At 42.6% G+C, this 15628-nt stretch overlaps 1 long non-coding RNA gene across 2 annotated transcripts; it reads right to left on the reverse strand.

The window, feature by feature from the left end:
* Positions 1–255: 255 nt before the first annotated feature.
* Positions 256–6233, reverse strand: LOC110726944. 2 transcript variants are annotated; one of them, XR_002512447.1, is made up of 5 exons: positions 5826–6233; positions 4556–5094; positions 4283–4481; positions 1721–2713; positions 256–676 (listed from the first exon to the last, which is right to left on the reverse strand). It is a non-coding gene; the product is annotated as an uncharacterized LOC110726944 (long non-coding RNA). The 2 variants fall into 2 exon arrangements; XR_002512446.1 differs by lacking the exon at positions 5826–6233 and having other exon boundaries at positions 4556–5133.
* Between the last annotated feature and the right edge of the window lie 9395 nt (positions 6234–15628).

Consider the following 15628-nt stretch of genomic DNA (forward strand, 5'->3'; position numbering starts at 1 on the left):
TTCAAACTCAATGAAATTACATAATGCAAATGAAAATAAGAAAAGCTTTGTAAAGGAAATTCAGCTACTACAAAACTATACAAGCACATGGTAAAAAAAAGTCATGACTAATCCAACGAAGCCACTATAAATACCCATTGAAATGATGTATATATTTAGGGGTATTATGGTTAAAAAAAAAGGAGGAAAGTTTTAACAATTCTAACCGTTCTACTCCCTCCGGTCCATATTGACTTGTGCATACACTATTCATTACGCAACCCAATGCACATTTTATATCATTATTACCTAGAATTGTATGTTTGTAAAAATTATAGCGATTACATATTAATAATGTACTCATCAAAACGAATCAAACAAGACTACACATGACTATATTCATACTTATATATTGATACATATATAGAAAATTCTAACTACATGTGAATAGTATCAAAAAATCCAAATGCACAAGTCAATATGATCCGGAGGAAGTAATAGGTAGTGGTCGCTCTCTCTACGAAGAACAGATGGCTGCAAGCTCCGCCTTCGAATCAGCAATAGCCTGCCATAGCTAAGCTCTACAGTGGTTTGCTTGATCAACCTTTCTCATGTATACGTCTAAGCACTCTTGCTCCAGCTCAAGTAACATCTTATCCCTTGTCGTTTTAGATTCACCAACCTCATCCCGTATCATCTGAATACATATAGAAAATGAAATCAATCAGACATTAGACTAAACCAATCATCCTTACATCAATGTCAACTCGATGTGAATACCAACAGGCTATATTGGTAGAAGTCTTAGAAGATGGCACCTAAGACCTGAGACTAAATCCCGTACATGCTACTTATACACCCCACTTAAATATTAAAAATTAGCTCAGTCTATATACTTGAAGTTCATATAAAGAGAATCACAGGTTGTTTCCACTTGTGTAACACACCACAAAGCGTTAACCTACACAACAATCAAGGATAGAATTAATGAAGTATCGAACCTGCATTATCACTCACGTCTGTCCAAGTCAATCACCAATGCAAAACCAGGAAACTCAAGCCATTGAGATTTTAGTGTTTTATTTTCCATCAAAGGTGGATTTTGTAGAGGCATGAAATCATACTTAATTTCATTCGACAGTAATTAATAAAACCCACTTGAATAAAGAACCTATATGAGTAACCAAAAATTATTCATATCTGATATTCCCATCTAAACTATTGAAAACTTCAATTGTACCATAAACAAGGAAAGTCATGCCATAATTAAGAATAAGTCAAATAAATCTCAAATTAATTGCATTAATTCACACTTGTAATTTCTCTTAAACAAGTATACTCAGTTGCTTTCCACCATGGAGAATCATAACAAAGACCAAACAACTGTTAAACAGCAAAAGCTTTAGCAAAATTTAATTATACACCCTATTTACAACAATTCGTTATCTAACTTAGACATAAAGACAAATACAACAACAACAACAAAGCCATATTCCCAAAATAATTTGGGGACATAAAAGACATATAATCAACTAATAACCCACATCTTTAGATTTCATTCTCACACCTAAATCAAACTCCTGATTTCCAAACATACTTTAATTGAGTGCATTTTTTGCCCCACTTAGATAAAACTTTAAATATCACTAACTTTCCAAACAGATTTAGTCAGCTAACCCTTAAAATTGGATATTTGATGTGTTAAAGCACAGATGTAGCGCCCCATGGAAATGCGACTCACCATTCTTGAAGGCCAAAACGTCAAACAAAGAATGAAAGAGCGAGACAACCATTGTGATTCCAAGAAAGTAAGGATTCCCTTCCAAGAAAACCCTCTGCAAAGAACATCAAATAGATTGTGATGAGACACAACAAGATGCAATCAAATCAAATACAAATCATAATAAACAAACTGCAAAAGACAATTTCAAAAGACTCTACTTCCTGGAGCTCCAATTAAAAAAGCATATAGACATCCATATGTAAATAGTACTACTCGCATTTGCTTTTCCCTTCAGATCAAACCCCGGATGAAGAAGTGTGGGAAGCAGCAGCTGCATCAGGTACATCCGCAAGAATAATCTGCAACGATTGTGGACGCAAAGTGCTCCTTGCTGCAGCGGCTACAGCTGATAGCACAGGATGATCATCTCTGTCACGACCATCATCATCGTCGTCACTTCCAACTGAAATGTTCAGGTTACCTATAGTGGTAGTAGCAAGAGATAGATCCTCCTCAATAATGTGCAGCACCCTCCTGATAATATTACCAACAACAAGCTGTGCAATTCAACTTAAATGAGACTTGTTAAAGACTCTCGATAAATGTAAAAGACCACCCCTCGCACCAAGGTGCAGGGAGGTGATGAAATTGAAAATCACAGAATGCACATGACCAAATAATTTACACTCAGAGTCAATTGTTTTGCTCAGCCACAACAAATACACAAGTTTTTCACCAAAAATCACCAAACTAGTTCAAAAAATTTACACTTCCATGAACACAGCACAATGAGTTAGCCTAGTTTTAGATTAACTACAGACCCAGAAAATCCTAAAAAAAAAAAAAAAAAAAAACAGTAATCCTAGATCATTGAGAAGTTAGTTCCGCAGCTTTGTTCATCATCTTCATCTTTGTCCCAAAATCTGCCAAAAATGGACCAAGACTCCAACGATGGGTTGTCTGACTTTGATGACCACATGGAAGATGTTGTGGCTTCATCCATACTCAGATCTGATGACAATTGGGCAAAACACTTGGTTAGAAAAGAGGGAGGGGAGTTATCAGATGATCAAAGAAGACTCCTAGTGTATCAACTTCTAGGCATCATCCATCACATTATCACAACACACTCAAGCATAAACTACATCCATAGTAACCTGTACATCATCAACCAACACATTCATGAAAACAAACCAGCAACAACCAAAATCCACTAACATCTATCTAATCCACTAACAGAGGAAGTAACAAATTAAGAAAGGATATTTCATTGGACTTTCTTAAAAAAGGAATGGTGAATTTGATGAGATAGATCAATTATGACCCAAATAAAATTTAAGAGGATGTCCAACATTATATAGCCCAACTCCTTATGCATCTACCTCTCCTTTATGGCTCCAAGCCTCAGTTTGGCATATGTAAGAAGAGCTGTACCAAATAAAGGCACCATTTTTTAAGGAAATCGAGCAAAAAATGTGTGCATATAGAAAGAGCCTGACCTAACCCAGAAAAAATGCAATAACAGCGCAAGCATAGTAGGATGTCAAAAACCTTAAACCCATAACGAACTTCCTTTTGCAGCCAGGAGGGACAAAAAAACCCAGCAGGCAATAGATGAAGTCCAATATCATGTCTTACAACCACTACAGATAAAAGTATCATTCTGCAACAAAGATTTCACTTAAGGCTTTTAAGCAAATTGGAGGAGAAGGCGCTGAGAAAGAGGGGTAAGGAAACATAATACAATCACCACTGTCTAAGTAGAATGGAAGATACTGCCATAAAAGATAAGTACATTGTAAGAGGAAGGGGAGCTATCTTGAACTGAACAAGTTGTACTTTAAGAGAGCTATTCACTACAATATCCTGTTCTTCAGACACCCTACAAGAAATGTTGCACTCCACCTCATCCCTCTAATCTAATGTTACAAAAACCTCCTCATACATCTAGTCTTCTAGCATTCCAATGACAAGAAAAAGATGGACTATAATCACTCCTACTAAAGAATACACAATCTTAAAATGAGGTTATTTCTTAAAATCAGAATCCACTGATCCAGTGAAAAATTCATATTTGAAACTCTTGCTAGTTGAAACTGTAGTATGAAAAGATAAACTTGAAAAAATCATACTAACTCTGTTCTGATTTAAATGCAACCAAGTGGTATATTTTGTGGGACATGTATTCCTTCGTTGCATTTATTTTGAAATCGAGGAAGAATTCAATAAACATCTAAATTTAAAAAACTAAACCACTTCAGAAAATTGGATATGCAGTTCAGGGAAGATGAGCCACCTAACTATTCCCATGAGCAAAAAGAATTTTTTCTCTGGGCAATGAGCAAAAAGAAGAACCTCACAAAAGCCTTTATTCTGCAGTTAAGGTCTAACAATGCTTTAAAGCTCTAAACAATTTTGAAGAGCTTTCAGATCCTCCAACTCACCACACATAACTCAAAAGGCATGTTCTATCAACATTTTTCTAGTATGCAAGCACCAAATCGACATAAATGTCCACTAAAATAATGCTCACCTAACTTCTAAAATCATCACTTTACCACTAAAATACACAATTCTTACCACTTCTCATCGGTTAGGAGGAAAATAATCTACATAATAATCTCGGTATTCCATAGGAACAAAGGGGGGATACAGAACAGTGTGCTTCAAATCAGAAGGCATGTAATTGTGTACTGGATGAATGTCTCCACAAATCAAATATGGACCCGGAGAGAAAGAAGAATTGATATAATATACTTCATTAACCACAACTCTCTCCCTGCAATTCAACAAAACAAATGAAATAAATAATTTTTCTATAATTATAATAAAAGTTACAAAAATAAATGTTACTTATGCAAAGTCTCTAATATTATGAGGTGAGGATCTGCGGTTGACTTCAAAGTGTTGCGCGGAATGTATGTAGCAGGGGAGAATTGAGCCAACAAAAGTGATTTCTTCAATCGGTTTATATTTGTAATCATTTTTCAGTGTGTCTATGGCAGATATGCCACCCGGAGCAAAAATCTTGTAACGGTATACATTTTGTACCCGCTCCAGCGGCTTGGGAGTCCAGTGGAAGCTTGCAGAAGTGCTTATGAAGGCACGGGAGAAAGAAGGCTGGCCTCTGGAGAGTGGCGGTGGTCCATGCATCATATGCAACTTGTAGTCGCAGTATTGCTCTATGGGTGTGTCTCCTTCCTCACGAGCATTAAACCCTTCAACAAACACCTTCGATGGAGGCAATTCACACCATCGATAAACTGGGTTGTGACAATCCTGTAGTGCTCTTTCCACCAGATTCACATTCGATGCAATACTAATGTCGACTACGTGCTGCTGTAATATAGAAATATACTCAAGTTGGTTGGTTTGTGTCTCCTCATCAGCGGCTTTATCAACAGAAGCCCATACGGTGTTACGTAACATAATTATGTTTAGACAAAAATTTGTCACAAATCAGACCAATAATCACCACGGAGCCAGGATTTTCGATAAAAAGCTTTAACTTAAAAAGCTTAACAAAAAAAAAAAAAAAAAAAAAAAAAAAAAAAAAAAACTCAAACACACAAATTGTTTAATACCTAATATTAAAATTTGACTCATTTTCATTGAGTTTTGGGTCTTTTAAACAAGAATTGTCGAAGATCGGGTTGTTTACTAGTTGCCTTGGATTTGTTTGAATTAGGTGAATCTTTTGACATTTCCTAATTAAATTGAAAAATATATATATCAATTTCCACAATCCACAATTCCACATCATTACATAATAATAAAACCTAAAATTCTAAATTTCTAATTCAATTATACATTTCAATAAATTCACAAAAACAGGAGAAAAAAATGCAATCAAAAGTTCACAAAATTAACTATACATTTCATTATTTCAATAAATTCACAAAAACAGAAGAAAAAAACAAGTAATAAACCAATTCATCAACAGATATCAATATTCAGAGATTTCAATGAGACAATAAACCAACACATTTCAAAATTTCAATAGCTCAATAGTTCAATACTTCAAATCTTCAATACCCAGAATAATTGAATAAAAGTATAAACTATAAAACAATTAAACAAGTAATAAACTAATAATTCAGAGATTAAATTCAGATTTATATACCGTGACTTGGGTCTAGCGATTTAGCGAAGTGAGGGAAGTCGAATGAAGAGCAGCGAGTCCAGCGACGAGCCTACGAACATACGAAGCAGTGAATCAACGAGGGTGAGGGTGAGGGTGAGTAAGGTGTGTGAGGTAAGGTAGGTGTTTTTTTGTTTAAGTGGTTTCGTGTGGGTGTTTTTTTTGTTGTAAGAAAAATATGTGTTTTTTTATCCTTAAACTTTCACAATTAACCTATTAGTCGCTAACTAAGGTAGGTTGGTCGCTAACCGAAGAAGCCAATTTATTAACCGCTAGAATTATGGTGTAGTCGCAAAATTGCAACTAATTTGTGACTTGCCCTTTAGTTAGTCGCAAAATTGCAACTAATTTGCGACTTGCCATTTCGTAAGTTGCAATTTTGCAACTAATTATCAACCGTGATACAGTTAGTCGCAATTTAGCAACCACTAGTCTTCATTTAGTCGCAAAATTTCAGATCTACAACAACTTTAAGGTCAGCCGCAAAAATTAGTCGCTAAAATAGCTTTTTCTTGTAGTGAGGAGTAAGAGAATTTGGATGAGTGGTTGTGTTAGTGCTAGCACTGTCAAAACGGTTTGACGGTTCGATTTCGATTCGGTTTGAAATCGGTTCAAGTGTTTCACGGGTCGATTTCAGTTCGATTCAAATTATTATCAGTACGGTTCGATTTCGATTTATTCTTAAGCGGTTTTAATTAGATTCGGGTTGTAAACGGTTTGGTGCAAACGGGTTGCGGTTTGTTAACGGTTCGGTGTGGACGGTTTTTATCCCGGTCCAAACGGTTTTGGGTTAGAAACGGTTCGATTATTTTTCGGTTCGGTTTTTTTCAATTCGGTTCGTTAACGGGTTCGGTTTTTATACGGTTTAACATTATTCGGATTGGTTCGATTTTGGGTTTTCTAAAATATGGTTCGAGTCAGATTTTGATTTCAAAAAATCGGTTTTTAATCGGTTCGGTTCTCATTTGGGTCGGTTGGTTTCAAGCTAGAATTTTTCGAGTTTCTTTTTTCAGTTGATGAAATAATTAATCATATTCTTTATTATAATTTTTGTATTGACTTTAATTTGTTTTTGAAAGATCAAAGGATGCAATCATCTATTCTAAAAATTTTGAGAATTACAATAATTGGAGTATGTTTCGGGGTTTTCTGATGTCCTGCGGGAGAGTTACAATTCCGAGACTGGAACCGGACGCCTGTACCTGCAAAATAACGGAGACTCCTGAGAGCTCCGCCTCCAACGGTCAAGTTAGTACCTGATTAAGGAGTAATTAATACGGATTTTAAAGTAATAAGATCTCTCTGGGTGAGAGTGTTCAATGTTGGTAATCTGCTTTGTTAGCGAGATTAGCCGGTTATTAGTGTCTTCCGTAACGTTTCTGTTCTGTTCCGTTCTTCAGGTGAGACTAATTTCTTGATCCCCTTTAATGAGGATTAATTAAGTATTTATAGTCTTGAGAAGCGTGCCACTCTCTAGGTTTAGGGTAAACCTAGGGCTGACCGGGCCTCTAAACAGGATTGGGCCTTGTTGGTCGGTTTTCCCATTTGGCATGGGTGGACACGTGGCGTGTCTCAATTGGTCCGTAGAGGACGTATCTGTGATTGACACGTGGCAGGCTCCTGATGGCCTACGTGAAGGACACGTGGCGGAACCTGGTTGGTCCACTTGTCAAACGGTGATTGGTGGATAAAAATCCCCTAATCATTTGCCCCTCACAGGTGGCACGTGACTGGTCACGTGTCACCTGTGACAGGTGTCGCACGGTGACAGGCGACGGCCTGCTACAGGTGTCACCTTATGAATGGCCGAGAGATTTTCCCGCCCAAATTTTGAATTTGGAAGCGACCCTTCGCCTTCTCACTTTGCCTATATAAGGAAGTGCTGACTTCGGTCATTTTCACTTTTGAGAACTTTGCGAGAACATTCGGACCCCTGAACTTGCTCTGACATTTCGGACCTTTTCTGCCTACCGCCTGTTCTGACAAGCCGACTGCACCGGATTTCCAGAACTTCATCAACCGTCACTCGTTCAGGTAACTCAGTTCTCTTACTCTTAATTTTCTTTTTATTTTTTGAAATGGCACCACGGAAGCACACGACACGACCTAAGTTAGTGATCAGCCGGTCACCGGGGACGGCTGAATCTAGGACTAGGAGTGCCGCCTGCCCTTTTCTGGACCCATCTTTGCCCTTTATACAAAGTCCGACTGTATCTGTGTCTATGCAGAACGTGATGGCCAGAACAAAAAAGACTGCTATGATCTCAAACTCGGACGACTCCTCCCAAAGGGTGCTCATTAGTGAAACATCTGACCAGGCGCCAGATGTAGAAGTGAAACGAGGCGGCTGCCAAGCCGACAGTTCTGAGAGAGGGGTCAAGGTGGTCCCTTCCCATTTGACCGTTGATATGTCTAATTTTCCTCCTTCTCCTTCTAAGGGAGAGGAGGCGGGCCCCTCTGGGAGAGGGGAGGAGTCGTCCTCTTCGGACTCGTCAGAGGACGAGTCCGAGTCCAGCTCTTCTGGCCACGCTTCTCCAGGCTCAGAAGAAAGAAACAGCCGCCTACAAGAGGCGAGGCTTTCTCATGCAGTAGAGAAGGGGGACAATTGGGCGGAGCCGTCCGCCTCTTACAGAGAGGAAAACACCCCCTACTACTGCACGGTACCCCGGGGCCGGATCGCAACCATGCAAGACAAAGTGGAGAGCTTTATAGCTAACCACAGAATGGGCCCGGAATTTTTACTGTTCGTGCCGGATCCAGAAGACACTGTCGTCTGGCCGGCTGGTACCAGCTATGATGACGGCTGCTTTGGCTGCTATGTGGCGGCCATCAAAGCTGGACTGCGCTTCCCATTACATCCGGCTGTTCAGCGGATTTTAGATGGGTATGATTTGGGGTTATGGCAGTTAGCCCCCAACTCTTGGGTAAACGTACTCGGCTATGTGGCCGGGTGCGAAATGTACGGGGTGGAGCCAAGCTTTGAGGCTTTCGCCCACATGAACTATCTCAGCCGGACCCCTAAGTCGGGAGGTACCGGCTGGTATCAATTAACAAGCCATAGGGGTTACCTCATGACGAGAGGTAAGGCGAACAAATGGAAGGATTGGCGGAACACCTTCCTTATCATCGAGGGTTCAGACACGGAGCTGAACCAACGCTTTAACAAGTGGAATAGGGATCCGCCTCTTCTCGCAGGCGGCCGTAGCATGCCACCTGTTCCCCCAAAGGCTAAAAAAGAGATCCTAGACAAAGGACTCTTCAAAGTAGAGACTAGGGTGAACTCTACTTCAGGGGTACGAGAGCAAGTACCCCTAAACTGCGTCCCGAGCTTCAAGTGGCTCTATGACGAGTACTTTTTGGCCGCCTGTGGCCTCAGCAGTCGGTGCTCTAGAGGTAGCCGGCCTGTCAAATACTCTGTTTTCACGCTTTGTTTACTTGGGACTTTTACTAACTTTGCTATTTATTTTTTGCAGCTGACGCCATGAGTAAAATAACAGCATCCAAGACTGCGGCGGCCATGTTGCGGGCCTCTCTCATGCAACAGTCTTGTACCGACTCCCCCAACAAGGGGGTACCCTTGGTAGGCTCCGAAAACTCTTCCCTCTTTTAGGAGTTGTCTTATACATATACTAACTCTTTTTATTTTCAGTCGGGCACTCCAAGAGCTTCTTCCTCGCAACAGCCGGACCCCAAGGCCCGGAGGACGACTGTTGCAAGCTCTCCTGGGTCTTCCAGGAAAACAGTGGCGGCTGAGAAGCAGCCGGCCACTTCTTCTAAAACCCCGGCGGGGCCGCCTAGAAGTATGGACTATTACTTGTAAAAACTTTTACACTTGCTTCCTTCTTGACTAGGTCTAACTTGCTTTTTTACGCTTGATGCAGCCGGCCCTCAGGGGCTTGACTTGGTTGAGGTAGCCAAGTCCATGATCAAAGTAGTTCCTCCATCTGAAAGGGAGGCGGTCAGGGGTGCCGGCACCCTTGACCTTGATGGGATTGCAGGGGTCCTTGCTGAGGTATACTTGGCATATTTTTTGAGTATTTGAATTCCAGGACGCCTGTTATCTTTTTTGTTTGGAAACTGACGCCTGTTTTTTTTTGTACTTAGGCCCTGCTCCGAGTTAACAGCCTTCGCAAGCCGCTTGATCGGAAAAACAAAGAGGTAAAGGCTGCAAAAGCTATGGCCGCCTCTAACTGTGATAAGGCAATGTTTCAAATTGCCCAAAATGAAATACTGACCATTGATATTCTTTATTATCAGGCGCAGGCTACCGCCGCTGTTCGGGCTCAGTTAGAGGCGGCCCAGAAGAAGAATGACGAGCTGGAGGCGACCATCACAAATCTTAAGGCCGAGCTGAAACCTCTTCGCCAAAAAATGTACTCTTACGAAGCCATGGAGAAATCCTTGGCCAACGTAAAAGAACGTCTGGTGAGCCAAGAGAAGAGTCTTACCCAAGAGCTCTCGGAAAAGGCCGAGCAAGAGAAGAAAGAGCTCGTCCGGGAGATGATGGAAGACTCCGCTCAAATCCAGCGCATGACCTGGGGCCGCCTGTTCCCCAATGCCGACTTTGCCTCTTGGGAAAGAACGTACCGCCAGTGTTCGGAAACATATAATCAAGAGATCCTGGCGGATGCTGAAGAAGAGGCGTTGGGAGATGCGTTGGAGGAGGAGGAAGAGCCGGTTGTGGCGCTTGTGCCACTTGGGGGTAAGGCATCAAAAGAGGATGCAGCTGAAGCCGAGTCCAGCAAGAAGAGTGCTGACCAGGCGGCAGCTGCTAATATTGAACTGCCCCCTTCTTAAGCTTAATGTATTTTTTCCACGGCCTGCGTGCCGTTTGCTTTGTATTTACCCGGCCAGGGGGCCGGGGCTTTGAATATTTTGCTGGTCTTTAATGACCGGCTTATTTTTAATCAAATTTTTGTTTTGCTTCAAATTTGTCTAAGTATTCCATATCTAATATCCCATTGTTCACTAGACCGACTGTTGTACATGGCCGAACGTTGCAGACAGGTACAAATAGTAAGTACGCCGCCTATGCCCCTGGACGACTGGTTGTCTGTTTCCAGGATAGACGATCAGTCGGCCATTTATTCAATCGGTATTCGAACTATTTAGTCTGGATCCTTTTTAGGCAGGCGTGCCTGTCTTTTTGTAATTTTAGCCAAGTAGGAAAGTGGTCTGACCAAGTAAATAGTATTACCTAGTCGCCAAGGAATTAAGTAAGTAGGATAACAAGCGGCGGGTACCGGTTGTTTCCCTTTATTGCCAATGTTGGCTTTTAACTCGTAATTTGTTAACCTAGCAAGAGTAGTGGTTGAGAGTCCCTGTTTGTTAAAATTAGGCGGACGACTCATACCTTTTAGGCTCCATACTAAGTTTGAGTGACTATTAAGTTAACATAGGAGTTACTTAGTCTTCGTCACACTCTAGATTGAGTAGTAGAGGTACCAGGCGGCGGAGGCCGGCTGATCCTCTTGATTTGCCAATGTTTGTTGGCTAGTAACTCAATAGGTTACCTAGTAGGAATAGGGGTTCGAGTGCCCTTGTTTGTTAAAAACAGGCGGACGACTCAAACCTTTTAGGTTCCATACCAAATTTGAGGGAGTGACTATGAGTTAACGTTGGAGTTACTCAGTCGCCGTCACTTTTGTTTGAGAAGTAGAGGTACCAGGCGGCGTAGGCCGGCTAGACCCCTTGATTCGCCAATGTTTGTTGGCTATTAACTCAATAGGTACCCCCTGCATTTATCCCAAGTAATACAGGCGGTCATCTGACTCAGATGTCAACTGCTACCACTGGTTTGGTTAGTGATAGAGTTATCCTTGTCTAAAAAACGGCTACGTGGTTGTCCTTGGGGACAGTCGTATAGGTGTCGTGTAATTAGTTTATAGAACAATGTTCCACCCAAAAGGGAGCTGCTCTCTGCGACGAATTTCATCCGGAGGGATGCCGTCGGACGCCTGCTATGATGTTGGGACAGGTCGTATTAGTTTTGTAGATTTGATCAGTTGGCTTGGCGCCTGGTCTGATCATTCGGCCGGTGGCCTTGGTAAGTTCTTGGTGAACGTAGGTGCTAAGTAAAAGAAGGGTAGCTGCCTGTTAGGCACAGGGTCGGCCAGGCCCTAATCTTTTTAGCTAAGTATTGTGAGTAAAATACTCAATGGAGAGTAGCCGACTGTAAAGGTACAGACGGCATGCCCCTCTGAAGATAGAGTGAAAAACTCAATGGAGAGTAGCCGACTGTAAAGGTACAGTCGGCATGCCCCTCTGAAAGAGTGAAAAACTCAATGGAGAGTAGCCGACTGTAAAGGTACAGACGGCATGCCCCTCGTAATACAAAATTGAATAGTAAGTGCAAACTTTTATTAAGTAGCTCTTTACTTTACATCATTCAGAAGAAATATTTTTTAAGATTATCTACATTCCAAGTTCGAGGCAACGGTTGTCCGTCTGGTGTTTCCAGACGGTAGGTACCGTCCCTGACTTCCTCATAGATTCGGTAGGGTCCTTCCCAGTTGGGAGTTAGTTTGCCAGACTCATTAGCCCTACCAACTGCTTCCATTTTTCTAAGTACAAAGTCCCCTACTTTGAGTGGACGCCTGTGTACTTTTTTGTTGTATGATCTAGTCATTCTCAGGCGATAGATCTCATGGCGCAAAACAGCATTGCCCCTCTTTTCAGGAATTGAGTCTAATGCCAGGCGCATGACTTCCCAGTTTGCCTCTTCGTCATATAGCATTACTCGAAGAGTCGGCTCGTAGTGTTCTATTGGAAGAACAGCTTCCGCACCATAAGTTAGGAGGAATGGAGTTTCTCCAGTCGCCCCTTTTTCAGTCGTCCTAATGGCCCAGAGAACATGTGGTAGTTCATCCGCCCATAGGCCGCCTGCTCGTTCAATCTTTTTCTTGAGACCGTCTGAGATGATTTTATTAAAGGCTTCTACCTGGCCGTTTGCTTGTGGACGGCCGACAGATGCAAAGTAGTTTGCAATTCCTTGGTCTCCCAACCAGCTTTTGAGAACAGGCGTCTCAAATTGGGGACCATTATCAAAAACCATAGACATGGGAACCCCGAACCGAGTGATGACATTTTTCCAAATGAATGAAATTACATCTTTCGTCTTGATTCCCTTTACAGCCTCCGCCTCTACCCATTTAGTGAAGTAGTCAACGGCAACAAGTATGTACCTTCTACCGCCTGTAGCAGGCGTATATGGACCCAGGATGTCCATGCCCCACTTAGCAAACGGTAGTGGGCCGTGAATGGTAGTGAGGTCAGTAGCCGGACGGTGAATTAGTTTGCCAAACCTTTGGCACTTGTCACATTTTTTCACCATCTCCATTGCATCTGCTTCCAAAGTAGGCCAAAAGTAGCCCTGCCGCCTTGCCCTTTGAGCAAGCATCCTACCACCTATATGCGAAGCACAGTAACCAGAGTGAAGATCATCTAGTATCTCTCGTCCCTTTTCAGGAGTAACACACTTTAAGAAGGGTTGAAGGTACCCCCTCTTGTGAAGTTCTCCCTTAATCATTTCAAAACAGGTGGCTCGTTTTTTCAGTGCTGCCGCCTGTTGAGGATCATCCGGCAGTGTACCGTTTGTCAGATATGCCCTGATTGAATCCATCCAGGTTGAGCTTCTGTCTAGGATTCCAATAGGGTTTTCCTCGATGCTTCTCTTCTCCATTACTTCCCAAAAAACAGTTCGAGGAGTATCAGAGGAGGCGGATGATGCTAATTTTGACAGCGCATCCGCCTGGTTGTTTTCTGACCTCGGCACTTGGATCAGATGGAAATCCTCAAGGGAGCCGACTGCTTGTCGGACCGCCTCTAAATACTTGATCATGGCCGGATGGGTTGCTTCATATTCGCCATTGTACTGACTCACTATCAATTGTGAATCGGAACAGGCGTCTATTTTTCTTGCCCCTGCCGCCTTGCACATGCGGATCCCGGCTAGTAAAGCTTCATATTCTGCCTCATTGTTTGAAGCCTGAAAACTGAAGCGTAGAGCATACTCGAACCTGTCGCCCTCTGGAGACTGACATACGACGCCTGCTCCACAACCATTTGAAGTAGAGCTTCCGTCCACATATACCTTCCATACTTGGTCTGGAACTTGAGAGTCAGGAGGACGAGTCATCTCTACAATAAAGTCAGCAAAGGCTTGCCCCTTCACTGCTTTTCTAGGCTCGAAAGTAACTTCGAGGCTCTGTATTTCTATGGCCCATTTGATCATTCGGCCTGACGACTCCATGATGGTCAGCGGCCGCTTGATAGGTTGGTCTGTATACACGACGACTGTATGTGCCAAAAAGTAGGGCTTCAATTTTTTAACAGCCATGAAGAGTGCAAGACCAAATTTCTCCACTAGGGGATACCTCAACTCGGCATTTTTCAGTACGTGACTGACAAAGTAGACCGGGAGCTGACAGCCGTCCCTTTTAGCAAGGAGAACAGCGCTTAACGCATGATCAGAAACGGCCAGGTACATGTAGAGAACCTCTTTGGGCAAAGGGCTGACCAGCCTCGGCAAGGAATGCAAGTGAACTTTTAATTTCTGGAAGGCGGCCTCAGCATCCGGCCCCCATTCAAACCTTGCCTTTTTCTTAATTGCCTGGAAAAAGTATAGGCATTTGTCGCCTGATCGGCTTAGAAATCTTCCCAAGGCCGCCAGACAACCCGTTAACTTCTGAACCTCTCGGATGGTACGAGGCGACTGCATGTCAATGACCGCCTGCACCTTCTCAGGGTTCGCTTCTATTCCTCTCTGATTGATAAGGAATCCGAGAAATTTCCCAGACTCAACTCCAAATACACATTTCTTGGGATTGAGCATGACATGGTGCCGCCTGAGTGTGGCGAAAGTTTCTCGGAGGTCCGTTAGATGATCTTTCTGAAGTTTAGTCTTGACAATCATATCATCAATATATGCCTCGACGTTTCTCCCAATCTGATCAAAGAACACTGTGTTTATCATTCGTTGGAAGGTAGCCGGGGCATTCTTAAGACCAAACGGCATGACCGTGTAACAGTATAACCCCTGATCAGTGACGAAGGCCGTCTTCTCCTGATCTTTCTTCCATAAGGGAATTTGATGGAAACCAGAATAGGCGTCCATGAAGCTCATCAAGGCATGGCCGGCTGTTGAGTCGACCAGGTTATCAATTTTAGGCAGAGGGTAACTGTCTTTGGGGCACGCCTTGTTTAAGTCTGTGTAGTCTACACACATTCGCCAGGTGCCATTCGGCTTTTTAACAAGCACCACATTTGCAACCCAGTCTGGGAAATAACATTGCCGAATGAACCCTGCATCAAGTAATTTTTTAACTTCGGCGGCTGCCGCCTGACTTCTTTCTTCGCCATGGTTCCGCTTCTTTTGCCGTACCGGCTTCTTTTTCGGATCCACGGCCAGTTTATGTACCGCCAGATCAGGACTAATGCCTGGCATTTCATGGACTTCAAATGCAAAGATGTCCTTGTATTCTTTCAATAGGTTGTGAAAGTCGTCACCAAGTTTTCTTAGAGCAGTCGTCCCAACTTTGACTGTTCGATCAGGACGTGAGTCGTCTAAGATCAGGTCCGCATGCTCACCAGCCGGCTGAGGGCGGAACTCATCCGGCCGCTCCTCTGCCAATGATTTCTATTTTCTTTCTTTTCTTGCGGACTCTGTCTGGGACGCCTTTCTCTTTTTGGCGCCTGCTTCTTGAACAGGCGCACTCTCCTTGACATTGTCAAGGTCTGTTTTTTCACCACTTGACCCAGTGGCCATAACAGTGGGCTTGACATCC

Source organism: Chenopodium quinoa, unplaced genomic scaffold, assembly GCF_001683475.1.
Source record: "Chenopodium quinoa cultivar QQ74 unplaced genomic scaffold, ASM168347v1, whole genome shotgun sequence".
Lineage (NCBI taxonomy): Eukaryota > Viridiplantae > Streptophyta > Magnoliopsida > Caryophyllales > Amaranthaceae > Chenopodium > Chenopodium quinoa.